The sequence below is a fragment of the Bombina bombina genome, chromosome 1 (genome assembly GCF_027579735.1).
Source record: "Bombina bombina isolate aBomBom1 chromosome 1, aBomBom1.pri, whole genome shotgun sequence".
Classification (NCBI taxonomy): Eukaryota; Metazoa; Chordata; class Amphibia; order Anura; family Bombinatoridae; genus Bombina; species Bombina bombina.
In genome coordinates, this window is record NC_069499.1 from 101408278 (window position 1) to 101421490 (window position 13213).

Here is a 13213-nt window from a genome sequence, read left to right on the forward strand (position 1 = left end):
CTATCAATTTTACTAAGTGCGCTATGAAAGGGGGACTAGTAATTCCTCTCCTATGAGCGGGTATTTGTCTAAAGGTCCTACAGTCCAGGTGATATCTATCTATTACATGAGTATCTGTGTATTAATGCCTAGTATGACAGATTGCTAAACATTATAAAATGCTGTGCAAAATATGTATAGGAGAAAGAAATTCTACAAAATATTAATACCATTACTAATGACCCACAGACAACATACTCTACAATAATAGAAAACTCTACAATGTTTGCATATATACATTATTTGCTAGGGCATCCCAAACTTAAGGAAAGTAGCAAAACTAGACCGTTGATCTTCACGGCATCCCCAAACAGTTGCTGTAGGCTCGTGTACATTATGGGAAATCGTAGCATGTTAAGGGATCAGGGAATGCAGGCATCACTCCACGCTAACCTTGTCTTGCTCCCGGTATGGACCTGCCAGTCCACGTAAGAATTGAAAGATGGGACCACAGTCTCTAGATGTTCTTGTAATCGCAAGTCCGGTAGTGGGGCCCATCATGTGACCGGTTTCTGTCCCCATAAGCTCAGGAGTATTGCAGCTGGTGCCACTTTCCATGGTGCAAAGGGAAGGATCAGCAGATCATGAGTACCTTTATTTGAGCCAGATGCCATTTGCAGATTTTCTTCAAATAACTCTTGATAGCCGACGAGCAAGCGCCTCAGTTCTGTTAGGAAGCTTGCAGCGGTCTCCATTTTAGATCTCGGTAGCAGACTTTATGCAGGTGTGTGAAGGAATTATATTGAGTATTAGGTTGTAGTAGAGCACTCTGCGACAGCAGTATCCCGAAGGTATACCACTGGGGGGGTTAGAATGAGGTCGCAACCTCAGAATTAGCTCCGGATCATTGGCAGCAGTCCCCAACAAGAAAAAAACATAATTTAGATGCTAAAGTTATCCTTAGTCAAATATCTGCCGGTTAGAGCTTGGATGGTACCTGGAATGAGAGATATTTGACTGATATTGTTGGAGTACTGGAACAGCTAACAACAACACAACCTATCATGGCCGCCGCTCAGAAGTTCCCCCAGCCTGGTACATCTTGTATTCCTTCTTCAAGGTTTAAAAATTTGTATCCTTTGCCAGCAGTTACATTGGAGTTTTGGGAAAAGATCCCTAAAGTTGATGGGACTATCTCTACTCTTGCTAAACGTACTACTATTTATTTGCTATAAAATGAATTGAGCTTCATTTGGGGGGCGGAGTTTGGTCACGCCGGGACATGGCTGCTCTGTGAGTTTGCTCCGTGAGACCGGAGCTCCAGCTACTGAATAAGCTGCAACAGAGGACCCCAAAAAAGTCACCAGCCAATGTGGGAACACTTAAAGACTGCAGCATTTACATTCTAGTGATCCACATTTTCTCTGATCGCCTGCTACCAGGAGCACGCCCGTGCACAAACAGATCTGCCGCCGCCATCTTGACTAGCCTGCTACATGCGGTTCCCGGATCACCGCATTTAAGCTTAGCAACAGGTGCAGGTAATCATAAATTAAATAAGCCCCACACTCGTGCTTCTAAGCCCATACATTAATCCTATGCTTATAGCTAGTGCAGGACAACCCAGAACCCATTATAATCATAGCCCACACCAGGCACTATATAGCTACTCAAGCCATACCAATTGCAATATAGATTTAGGGGATAATATGCCTTTTGTTATTTTATTCTGAGATACCTGACACTGTCACACCTCAAAGCCCTATCATATGGCAACCTGAGGGAGGATATAATATAAAAATAAAAAGGAGAAAAACTACAGGCAACACAATGTTATGAATAAACAAATATTGCTTCTTCTAGATGCAGTTTAATTCCTTCTTGTAAAGCCTCATTCTTATAACAAGAGCTCCATCTAGTGCTTCAAAAAGAGAATTACATTCTCCAAATGTTTTAATCTCTTATAATTACAAGTATGACTTCCAGAAGACAAACAAAGTCAGAAAAGTCTCTTAAATCACAGAATACTACTCCTGTGTCAGTCTCAACATTTTTTCATTCCCAAGAAAGGGAAAAGCCTAGGACAAGAATCCTCAAATTCAAAACAATCTGATAAAACAATAACGCCAGATATCCCTATGTCGGGAACACAACAGGACCAGTTATCACAAATTCTATCTATGATGTGTGAACTCCCATCTAAAACAGATATAGATTCTTTGAAGGACCTGATTAAAACAGAGATCTCTGAACTTTGAAAAGATATAACAGATATTGGTAATAGAGTTGAAGCTCTAGAATCTATACAAGATGAAACAATAAAAGACATCAAAGACATATCTGAACACCAAGAACAGCAATCTATCCTGATACAGGATTTGAATGACAAAATTGAAGATCTAGACAATAGAGGTCACAGAAATAATTTAAGACTTAGAGGCATACCTGAAACTATTGGCCCGGACGACTTAGAAAAATATCTGCAACTTCTATTTCAACATCTATCAGGATCAACAGAACCTGAAATAACTTTTCCACTACAGAGGGCCCATCGAGCTCTTAGAGCGAAACCTCAGAGTCAAGCACCGCCTCGTGATGTCATTATGAAGTTCCTAAACTTCAAAGGTAAAGATACTATTTGGCAACATTTCAGAGACAATCCCAATTTCAAATACCAAGACCTCACTTTACAGAAAAGAAAAGACACTAAATTTATCACATCTGTGTTGCAGAAAAACAACATAATATACCGTTGGGGATATCCATTTGGTCTAATTGTGTTCCTGGATGGCAAAACCTGGATATATAGTCTGAACAATTTGGACTCTTTCTCTAAAGGTCTTAATCTAATATTCCCTATCCCTTCAGACCAAAACAATTCAATGGTGGCACAAGGAGGAAATTTTCGTTCGAAAGAAAGGCGCCCAGAGTGGCCTACAGTCCATCATCGGAGGAGATACTCCAAACAGAAGATAAACCAACCAGACCTGAACTCTGAATCCATTACATGAAACTCTAGAAAACCTAAAGATGGCGTGGATACCAAATAGTAGCTTCCCGAAAGGGCAGCTTGTATCCTTCAAGTTTATCTTTGTTGTGTTGCATTATATATATACTACACATGTTATTTAGTGTCAGGATTGTTAAATATGTTTCTTCCAGGTTTATGTTAATTGCATTTTAAGTTGTTTGTAGTGAAGGTCTAGACAGACCTTAAATGTTTGAGGTTACATGAAACTCTAGAAAAGACTGGGGATGGCGTTGATACAATTTAATAGCTTCCCAAGAGGGCAGCTTGTACCCTTTAAGTTTATTTTTTGCTGTGTTGCACTATATATATATATATATATATATATATATATATATATATATATATATATATATATATATATATATACTACATGTGTTATTTATTATCAGAAATGTTATATACTTAAATGTAAGGTTTATGTTAACTACGATCTATGCTGTTTGTAGTGGGGGTCTAGACAGATCTTAAATGTATGAGGTTTCTTTACATAAGCTGTGATGATATAGTCTTCCTGCCAAATAAGTAACTTATGCTTAGACTGTCGAATATCTCCACGAACCTGGACAATAATTGGTCTTAAACCAAAATAACATAGATTCTAAGTTGTTCATTTAGAATGATTTGTTGACCCATTGTTGTTGTTTTCCTTCTTGTTATTGTCTCTAATAATTAGGAATTTTACTAAAATTTCACTTGAGATGTATTTAGGTCCTCTCACTACCTCTTAAATGGAAGTCTCTGGTACACTACCCCTTCTCACTTCCATTTACCTATGTTCCTTTTCTTTCAATTGCTGATTCTTTTTTATTTTGCTCTCTTTATACCGCTGATTGTCAATACTCGACAAAGTGCAAATGCTAACATAAATGACCACATACATCCATATACCACTTTATGTCTACAAAATAATATATTTCCACTTACCCATTCCCCTTCATGATAAACAAAGTAATCAGATCAAGATAATATCTATTAATTGTAAAGTTCTCAATTCTCCTCTGAAGAGAAACTCTGCCCTACACGACTTTAAACAGACTAAAAGCGACATTGTAATGTTACAAGAAACACATTTCAAAAGGGGTAGGGAACCTCAAACCTTTAAATTCAAATATGGCCAAATTTTTAATCTTCCAATTTATCTAAAGCAAATGGAGTAGGGATACTGATAAAACACAATGTCCCCTTCCAGGAGATTGCAATTCACAGAGACAAAGAAGGTAGATTTTTAGCAGTAATAGGCAAACTATATGGAAAGATTGTGACAGTATGTGTATATGCCCCGAATTCTAATCAGCACCGTTATTTCAAAACCATATCTAATACACTCCTTGATATCAGGAAAGGCACTTTAATAATTGGGGGTGAGCTTAACGTACCACTTGATCCTTCCATAAACTGCTCCACACAGTCAACATCTATTTCCTTAAAAAGGATAACTACAATTAAACAAAGCTTACGAGAATTGGCCGTACATGATGTGTGGAGGATTCTTAATCCATCAATAAAAGATTATACTTTCTACTCAGCCCCACACAAACTGTTCTCCAGGATAGACTACATATTTATGGACGTCACCAGTTTTTCATATGTCATGCGGAGTAAAATACTACCTTGTACGTGGTCAGACCACTCTTTCATGAGCTGTAACTTGAAATGACCTGACATTCCTAACAAACACTTCAACTGGAAATTTGACACATCACTACTAGAGGACTCTGATAACTGAGAAACTGGGGAAATCTATTAAGGAATACTTGAAATTAATATCACTCCACATATGGACAATAGAATAATCTGGGAAGTTCATAAGAGTGTAATAAGAGGTAAATGTATTAGCTTTCAAAGCATGCTAAATAAACAAAAAAGAGCTAGACTAGAAGAAACACTAAATCAAATAACTACCCTAGAATCCCGACATAAACAAAATCCAGAGTATAATCTCATCCAAAATGAGCTGCATGCTAAGAGACAAGATATGAACACACAATTGTTACATATATACAAACGTAAAGCTCTTCAACTTAAACAAATTTACTTTGACAGTGATAATAAAAGTGGAAGGTTTTTGGCTAGGAAATTATGCAGACAAACTAATAAAACTTAGATCATGTCTATTAAACATATAGAAGGCACCCCTTGTCTAACTACTTTAGCTATAGCAAAAGCGTTTTGGGACTATTTTGAAGGCCTATACAATTTAAATGAATCTGACCCAATAGCATCAACACATGATAAATCACTTAAACATACTATTGCTAAATATTTAGATGGCATTGGGATCCCTTCCTTAACAAAAGTACAACAAGAACACTTAGAACGACCAATTCAAATGGAGGAAATCACTAATGATATCAATTACCTAATGGTAAAGCTCCAGGTCCAGATGGCTTTACTAATCTCTACTATAAAAAATATCCCATGTTGGCCCCCCAATTATGTAACCTTTATAACGGAATAGATAAAAATAATCTTTTTTTAAAACACTCATTGGAAGCCACAATAGTTTTACTACCCAAACCAGGAAAAACACCTGATCAGGTTATGAACTACAGACCAATTTCCCTTTTAAATACAGATTCAAAAATATTTGCCAAAATATTAGCGAATAGAATATGCCCAATCTTGCCCCATCTTATACACAGAGACCAAGTTGGCTTTATTATGAACAGAGAAGCAAAAAGACAATACGGTCCGTACTTTACACCTAATACAACATGCCTTAGCTTCCAACACTCAAACGGTTTTGATCTCTACGGATGCAGAAAAAGCATTCGATCGATTAGATTGGACGTTTTTATATCACTATTTGGTTTTGGAGAAGGCATTTTAGGAAAGATAATCGCCCTGTACAGTAATCCGAGCGCATGTATTCTAGTGAATCGTACTCTTTCCGACTCTTTCTATATTAAAAATGCAACAAGACAGGGGTGCCATAAAAATATGGGAAAATAATGCTATTAGAGGCATATCACTCCAAACTGATATATACAAACTATGGGGCCTAGTTATCAAGCCGTCAACCTCAAATACGCTGGAATTCCGCAGCGTATTTGTGGCGAGGCTGATTCGCCTTAGTTATCAAAGGCTAGAGACCGGCAAAAGTAGAATTTTGTGACGTAAACTTCGATCCGCCGGACTCAGTCCGACACAGATCGATTCTTACGTCACTCCAGATGTTCCGCACACAAGTTCGGCACAATCTGACTACTTTTGCTAGTTATCAAAAAACTAGCAGGTACGCTCGGCACTTTTCCGGCCCAGCGTACCTGGTTTTCAAACCGCCACCCTGGAGGCGGCGGATCCCATAGGAATCAATGGGAGTCTGACCATAGCGAAAGTACAAGTTCGCTGCTGCCAGACATCCCATTGATTCCTATGGGAACTGTCTACACCTAACACCCTAACATGTACCCCGAGTCTAAACACCACTAATCTGTCCCCCCTACACCGCCGCAACTAAATAAAGTTATTACCCCCTAAACCGCCGCAAGCTACTCTATACATATTAACCCCTAAACCGCCACTCCCTGACCCCACCGCAACTATAATAAATGTATTAACCCCTAAACCGCCGCTCCCGGAGCCCACCGCAAGCTACTCTATACATATTAACCCCTAAACCGCCGCTCCCGGAGCCCACCGCAACCTATATTAAATTTATTAACCCCTAATCTGCCCCCCCTACACCGTCGCCACCTATAATACATTTATTAACCCCTATCCTGCCCCCCACTACACCGCCACCACTGTAATAAAATTATTAACCCCTAAACCTAAGTCTAACCCTAACACCCCCCTAACTTAAATATTAATTAAATAAATCTAAATAATATTTCTATTATGAACTAAATTAATCCTATTTAAAACTAAATATTTACCTGTAAAATAAACCCTAAGATAGATACAATATAAATAATAATTATATTGTAGCTATCTTAGGATTTATTTTTATTTTACAGGCATCTTTCAATTTATTTTAACTAGGTACAATAGCTATTAAATAGTTATTAACTATTTAATAGCTTACCTAGCTAAAATAAAGATAAATTTACCTGTAAAATAAAAACTAACCTAAGTTACAATTACACCTAACACTACACTATACTTCACTATACTATCAGCCAATCAGATTGAGCTCGCATTCTATTGACTGATCGAAACAGCCAATAGAAAGTGAGCTCAATCTGATTGGCTGATTGGATCAGCCAATCGGATTGAACTTGAATCTGATTGGCTGATTCAATCAGCCAATCAGATTTTTCCTACCTTAATTCCGATTGGCTGATAGAATCCTATCAGCCAATCGGAATTGAAGGGACGCCATTTTGGATGACGTCCCTTAAAGGAGCCTATATTCGTCGGTAGTCCGTCGGTAAAGAAGGATGTTCCGCGTTGGCGGGATGAAGATTCAAGACCCGGCTTGGAAGATGACATGGCCCGGATAGAAGACTTCTTCAGCGCCTCTTGGAAGATGACATCGCCCGGATGGAAGACTTTTTCAGCGCCGCTTGGAGGATCACTTCATCGGATGGAAGATTTCTTCAGCGCCGCTTGGAGGATCACTTCTGCCGGTCCGGGTCTCCTCTTCAGTTCCATCGGTGGCTCGGCTGAGTGAAGACGACTAAAGGTAGGATGATCTTCAGGGGATTAGTGTTAGGTTATTTTTTAAGGGGGGTTTGGGTTAGATTAGGGGTATGTGGGTGGTGGGTTTTAATGTTGGGGGGGTTGTATTTTTCTTTTACAGGCAAAAGAGCTGAATTCTTTGGGGCATGCCCCACAAATGGCCCTTTTAAGGGCTAGTAAGGTAAAAGAGCTTTGAACTTTTTTAATTTAGAATAGGGTAGGGCATTTTTTTATTTTGGGGGGTTTGTTATTTTATTAGGGGGCTTAGATTAGGTGTAAGTAACTTAAAATTGTTGTAATATTTTTAAAATGTTTGCAACCTATTTTTTTTATTTTTTGTAACTTAGCTTTTTTTATTTTTTGTACTTTAGATAGTTTATGTAATTGTATTTAATTGTAGTTATTTGTAGGTAATTTATTTAATTTATTTAATGATAGTGTAGTGTTAGGTTTAATTGTAACTTAGGTTAGGATTTATTTTACAGGTAATTTTGTATTTATTTTAGCTAGGTAGTTATTAAATAGTTAATAACTATTTAATAACTATTCTAACTAGCTAAAATAAATAAAGTTACCTGTAAAATAAAAATAAATCCTAAGATAGCTACAATATAATTATTATTTATATTGTAGCTATATTAGGGTTTATTTTAAAGGTAAGTATTTAGTTTTAAATAGGAATAATTTATTAAAGTATAGTGTAGTGTTAGGTGCAATTGTAACTTAGGTTAGTTTTTATTTTACAGGTAAATTTCTCTTTATTTTAGCTAGGTAGCTATTAAATAGTTAATAACTATTTAATAGCTATTGTACCTAGTTAAAATAAATTGAAATTTGCCTGTGAAATAAAAATAAATCCTAAGATAGCTACAATATAATTATTATTTATATTGTAGCTATATTAGGGTTTATTTTAAAGGTAAGTATTTAGTTTTAAATAGGATTAATTTAGTTCATAATAGAAATATTATTTAGATTTATTTAATTAATATTTAAGTTAGGGGGGTGTTAGGGTTAGTGTTAGACTTTAGGGGTTAATAAATTTTAGATTTAGGGGTTAATAAATTTATTATAGGTGGCGACGGTGTAGGGGGGGCAGGATAGGGGTTAATAGGTATAATGTAGGTGGCAGCGGTGTCCGGGAGCGGCGGTTTTGGGGTTAATACATTTATCAGAGTTGCAGCAGGGTCTAGGAGCGGCGGTTTAGGGGTTAATACATTTATCAGAGTTGCGGCAGGGTCTAGGAGCGGCGGTTTAGGGGTTAATAACTTTATTTAGTTGCGGGGGGCTCCGGGGGTGCCGGTATAGGGGGTAGAACAGTGTAGTTAGTGTGAGTGCTTAGTGACAGGCTAGCAATAAAGCTGGGAAAAAGCCGAAGAGCAGCGAGATCGGATGAGTGATAACTCTCACAGTCCGCTGCTCATCGCCCCGCGGCTTTTTGACAGCTTTATTTGATAACTTAGGCGAAATTTTTCAGGTCCGCGGCGGCGATGTGAGGCGAGCTTAGGCGGGCGTATTGGGCCGGCGAAGGAAGGAAAGTTGACACGTAAAGTTGACACGTTGATAACTACCCCCCTATCTCTTTTCATGGATGACATACTTCTTACACTCACTAACCCTAGCACATCAATTCCAGAATTAATGAGAGAGTTTAGTGATTTTAGAAATATATCTAACTTATTAATTAATTTTTCGAGGTCGGAAATCATGAATCTTAACTTAAGTCAGACAGAACTGCATCTTACACAAAAAAATTGTCAGTTTAAATGGCAATCCACATCTATTAAATATTTAGGGATATCACTGACGCACCACCACTCAGATTTAATAGCTCTTAACTATGACACCCTCAAGAAGAATATAGTAGCGGACCTCAGCTCTTGGAGATCCAAACGCCTTAATTGGTTGGGGAGAATGGGGACAATAACCATGAACATACTACCTAGACTTTTGTATCATTTTCAAACTGTCCCAATACTTCTCCCATCATCTTATATAACTTCCCTACAAAAAAAATATTAATGATTATATCTGGGATAGAAAACATCCCAGAATTAACAAAACATTAATGTGCCTTCCCAAAACATCAGGGGGACTGGGTGTTCCAGATCTGAAAAAAGTATAGAGAGGTGATATCCCTACAAAGAATAGTAGACTGGCACACTAATTCTCAAGAAAAGATATGGGTTAAGATAGAACACCAAATAAGCTGCCATCATCATCTAGGCTCATTGTGCTGGCTAGAGAATTCTGAACGAATGATAAAGTTAACAGATAACTATATAATTACAGAAACATTTAAGATGTGGGATAGATTGACGGTTTTGTACCCATTACTCTCATCCAAACCCTCACCCTTAACACAGCTCCTAGGTAACCCAGAATTCCCTCCGGGATTTGAAATAGTTAAACTAAACCCTCTAGATAGGCAAAGTAATCTACCTTTTTATATCCTTACTGAGGCTGGGACAATGCATCCTAGGTCGAAGCTCATAGAAAACAATCTACATATTTTTAATAACTGGTATTTCTACTTGCAAGCTCATTCATTTCTCCAATGTCACAAAGGGAAAAATAACTTGCTACGCTCTCCAACAAATTTTGAAAAATTATGCATCTTAAAATCTCCTATCAGACACACCTTATCCATAATATACAATATGCTACAACAGGTTCCAATAGGCACAGAACATCAATATATGAAAAGGTGGGGGAAAATTTTTTTAAATCAACATCTCCCTTGGGGATATGTGTAAAATATTTAAAAGAACTGTGAAAGCTTCTACATCAGCCAGGATTTTAGAAATTAATTTCAAGATACTACACCGCTGGTATTACACTCCTGCATGTTTAAAGACCCTATATCCATAAAGATCTGTAGTAACCCAAACAGATAAGTTATTGGGAACAAATATTCCATTAGACCCTTTATTTTGGCTCTTAAATAAACCTCCCAAAAAATTACCTGCAACATACTTAGCCTTATTCCAAATCATATCTAACAGTTCTAAAGTATTAATTGCACAACATTGGAAGCAAGATCAAATCCCCTCTATAGCCCTATGGGTAGACTTTATACATAAGAACTTGCAACTGGAAGAATACCATTATATGAAAACAATGACATTTTTCACGAGATGTTTTTATTTGGGAACAGTACATACATAGCAAGTATACTATATGATGTATGACATAAGATACAAATCTTCATTAGATGTGAGATTATCTCGGATGAAAATGTGAACAAGATATAGCGGATAATAATCGACCCTTTCTATCTATATTTCTTCTACTCTCTCTAAATTAACATAAAGGAAAAAAAGGAGGTTAATGTAATCAATTATGGTCATGTTAACATTAATTGTTACAATATGCAATACCAACTATAGGTATAATGTGATGTAACATGTCCATACACTGTAAATGTACCAATGTTATGTGCTACCTCAATAAATAAACTAAAAAAAATAAATAATAATAATTGAGCTTAAATTCATATAAGTCAATATACCCAGATTATATTAACAACATATATATATATATATATATATATATATATATATATATATATATATATATATATATATATATATTGTATGTATATAATAAGTAGCTATATAGTCAATCTAAAATGTTTAACTGTGTCAGAATAACAACATTGTCTCTTTTATTTCAGACCTAGGGGAAAACAGTAAATTGTCCCATAAATGATATATAAATTTTGTTTTTATACACTCAGCAAGATATACAGATATGCAATGTTTATATTAATATGGGATAATAATGATAATCAAATGTAAATATAGTTATATGAAATTACATCATATCGCTACTCACAAGGTATGTCTATCATATAAGATGGGAATTGTAAACTGTGAAAATATGAATTAGATCCATGCTAAAAGTATTAAAATCCTCTTAAAGGATTACTTTCTGTTATAATTTTTAAGCCAAACAACTAACATATTAAAGTTAATAAACATTAATTAAAACCTACTGACCTATATTTTCTCCAAAACGAAGTTTCATAACGTTATAAAAGTTATAAAAGTTATATCTTTTATTCCCCGATGATGTCACGTTATCCTGCCCACTATTTTCAGCACTGCGTGTTCAAAATACTTAAACCAATGAAATTGTGTTTAAAGCGCCATTTTGAAACCTAGGTATTGTAAACGGATTGGTACAGAGCAAAGGATACCCATGGAGTGGGTTTGGAAAACAATTAAATTTGCAGACAAGATTTCTGATATACAGTAGAGATATGTTAATGAAATGCTATTGATAAAAAGCGTATTTGGGGTAGTTAGTTAGTAACAGGCATAGAAAATATTTACTTACAGTGGCCCTTTAAGTGCCATAATGAAGTGGGATATACTCATGTTTAGTATGTAAATACTCAGGGTAAATAGTATAATATAACCCCATACATATGGAACATATAATTTATTAATACTGGAAATTGTAGGTGTATCTGATAAACATTTTAAGATGAGATATTAAACTATAGCAGCATTGATGATGAAATTGCATTTCTAGTTATCTTCTGCCCCTAGTGGACAAAACCTGGTGTGTCACAGCCAAACGAATTGACTGTTAAAACCTATACATTTCTCAATATGCCAATGAAATGTTCAGATCCGAGGGCCAATCAGAGACAGCACCGGAAGTGCGTATCCAAAATGTTCATCAATGATAAAAGCCTGATGCATGGGAGAAAAAGGGGTCTTTTTGTCTTTTCTGAAGAATTTTGACTTAGAAAACATTGCTGCCATTGGAACACAGTCACTATAAGCGAAACTGGGCTACCCTTCTTTTTCCATAATTGTAAATACCTCTCTTATTTATGAGGTGAACTAGATTTATCTGAAAAAGCAGAACTTTAAATTGGTTTATTTGGTGATGTATATGATTGATCTATATTTTTAATGTTTTAAGTCAAAGGTATTCTAAAGTTATAATTGGATTGCATCTGGTAATTTAAAGAGCATATTTGGCGTTTTAAGTTTATATCCATAGTCCTGTGTAAATCAATCGTATTTAATGCTAGGTAATTTTATTTGCTATAAAAGGTCTTTGTGTTTCATATCTCTAAGTCAGGCTTATTATTGTGGAATCTCTTGTAAATTATATATAAACGTCTCTGGTTGTGGTATATTAAGCAGAGTAAGTTTGTAACCCATATTGTGGTATTAAGCCAAAATTGCTGACTATTTACAAATTGGCGTGGTATAATTCATGCATAGACGTATAATTGATTCATAATCTAGTCTCTACATAAATATATTTCAAGGTGTCTATAAGGATAACTTATCTAAGAATTTAGGAATAAATATTAAATTCAATTGTTTTGTATATACATTTTAATTGGAGGTTATTTTAACCCCTTAACGACGAGGACGTGCCAGGAACGTCCTACAAAAAAACACCCTTAACGACCAAGGACGTTCCTGGCACATCCTCTGGTCTTTCAAGCCGTGGAAGCGATCCTGATCGCTTCCAGACGCTTTTATGGTATTGAAGTGATGCCTCGATATTGAGGCATCCTGCAATACCAATTTTTTACAAACTGATGCAGAG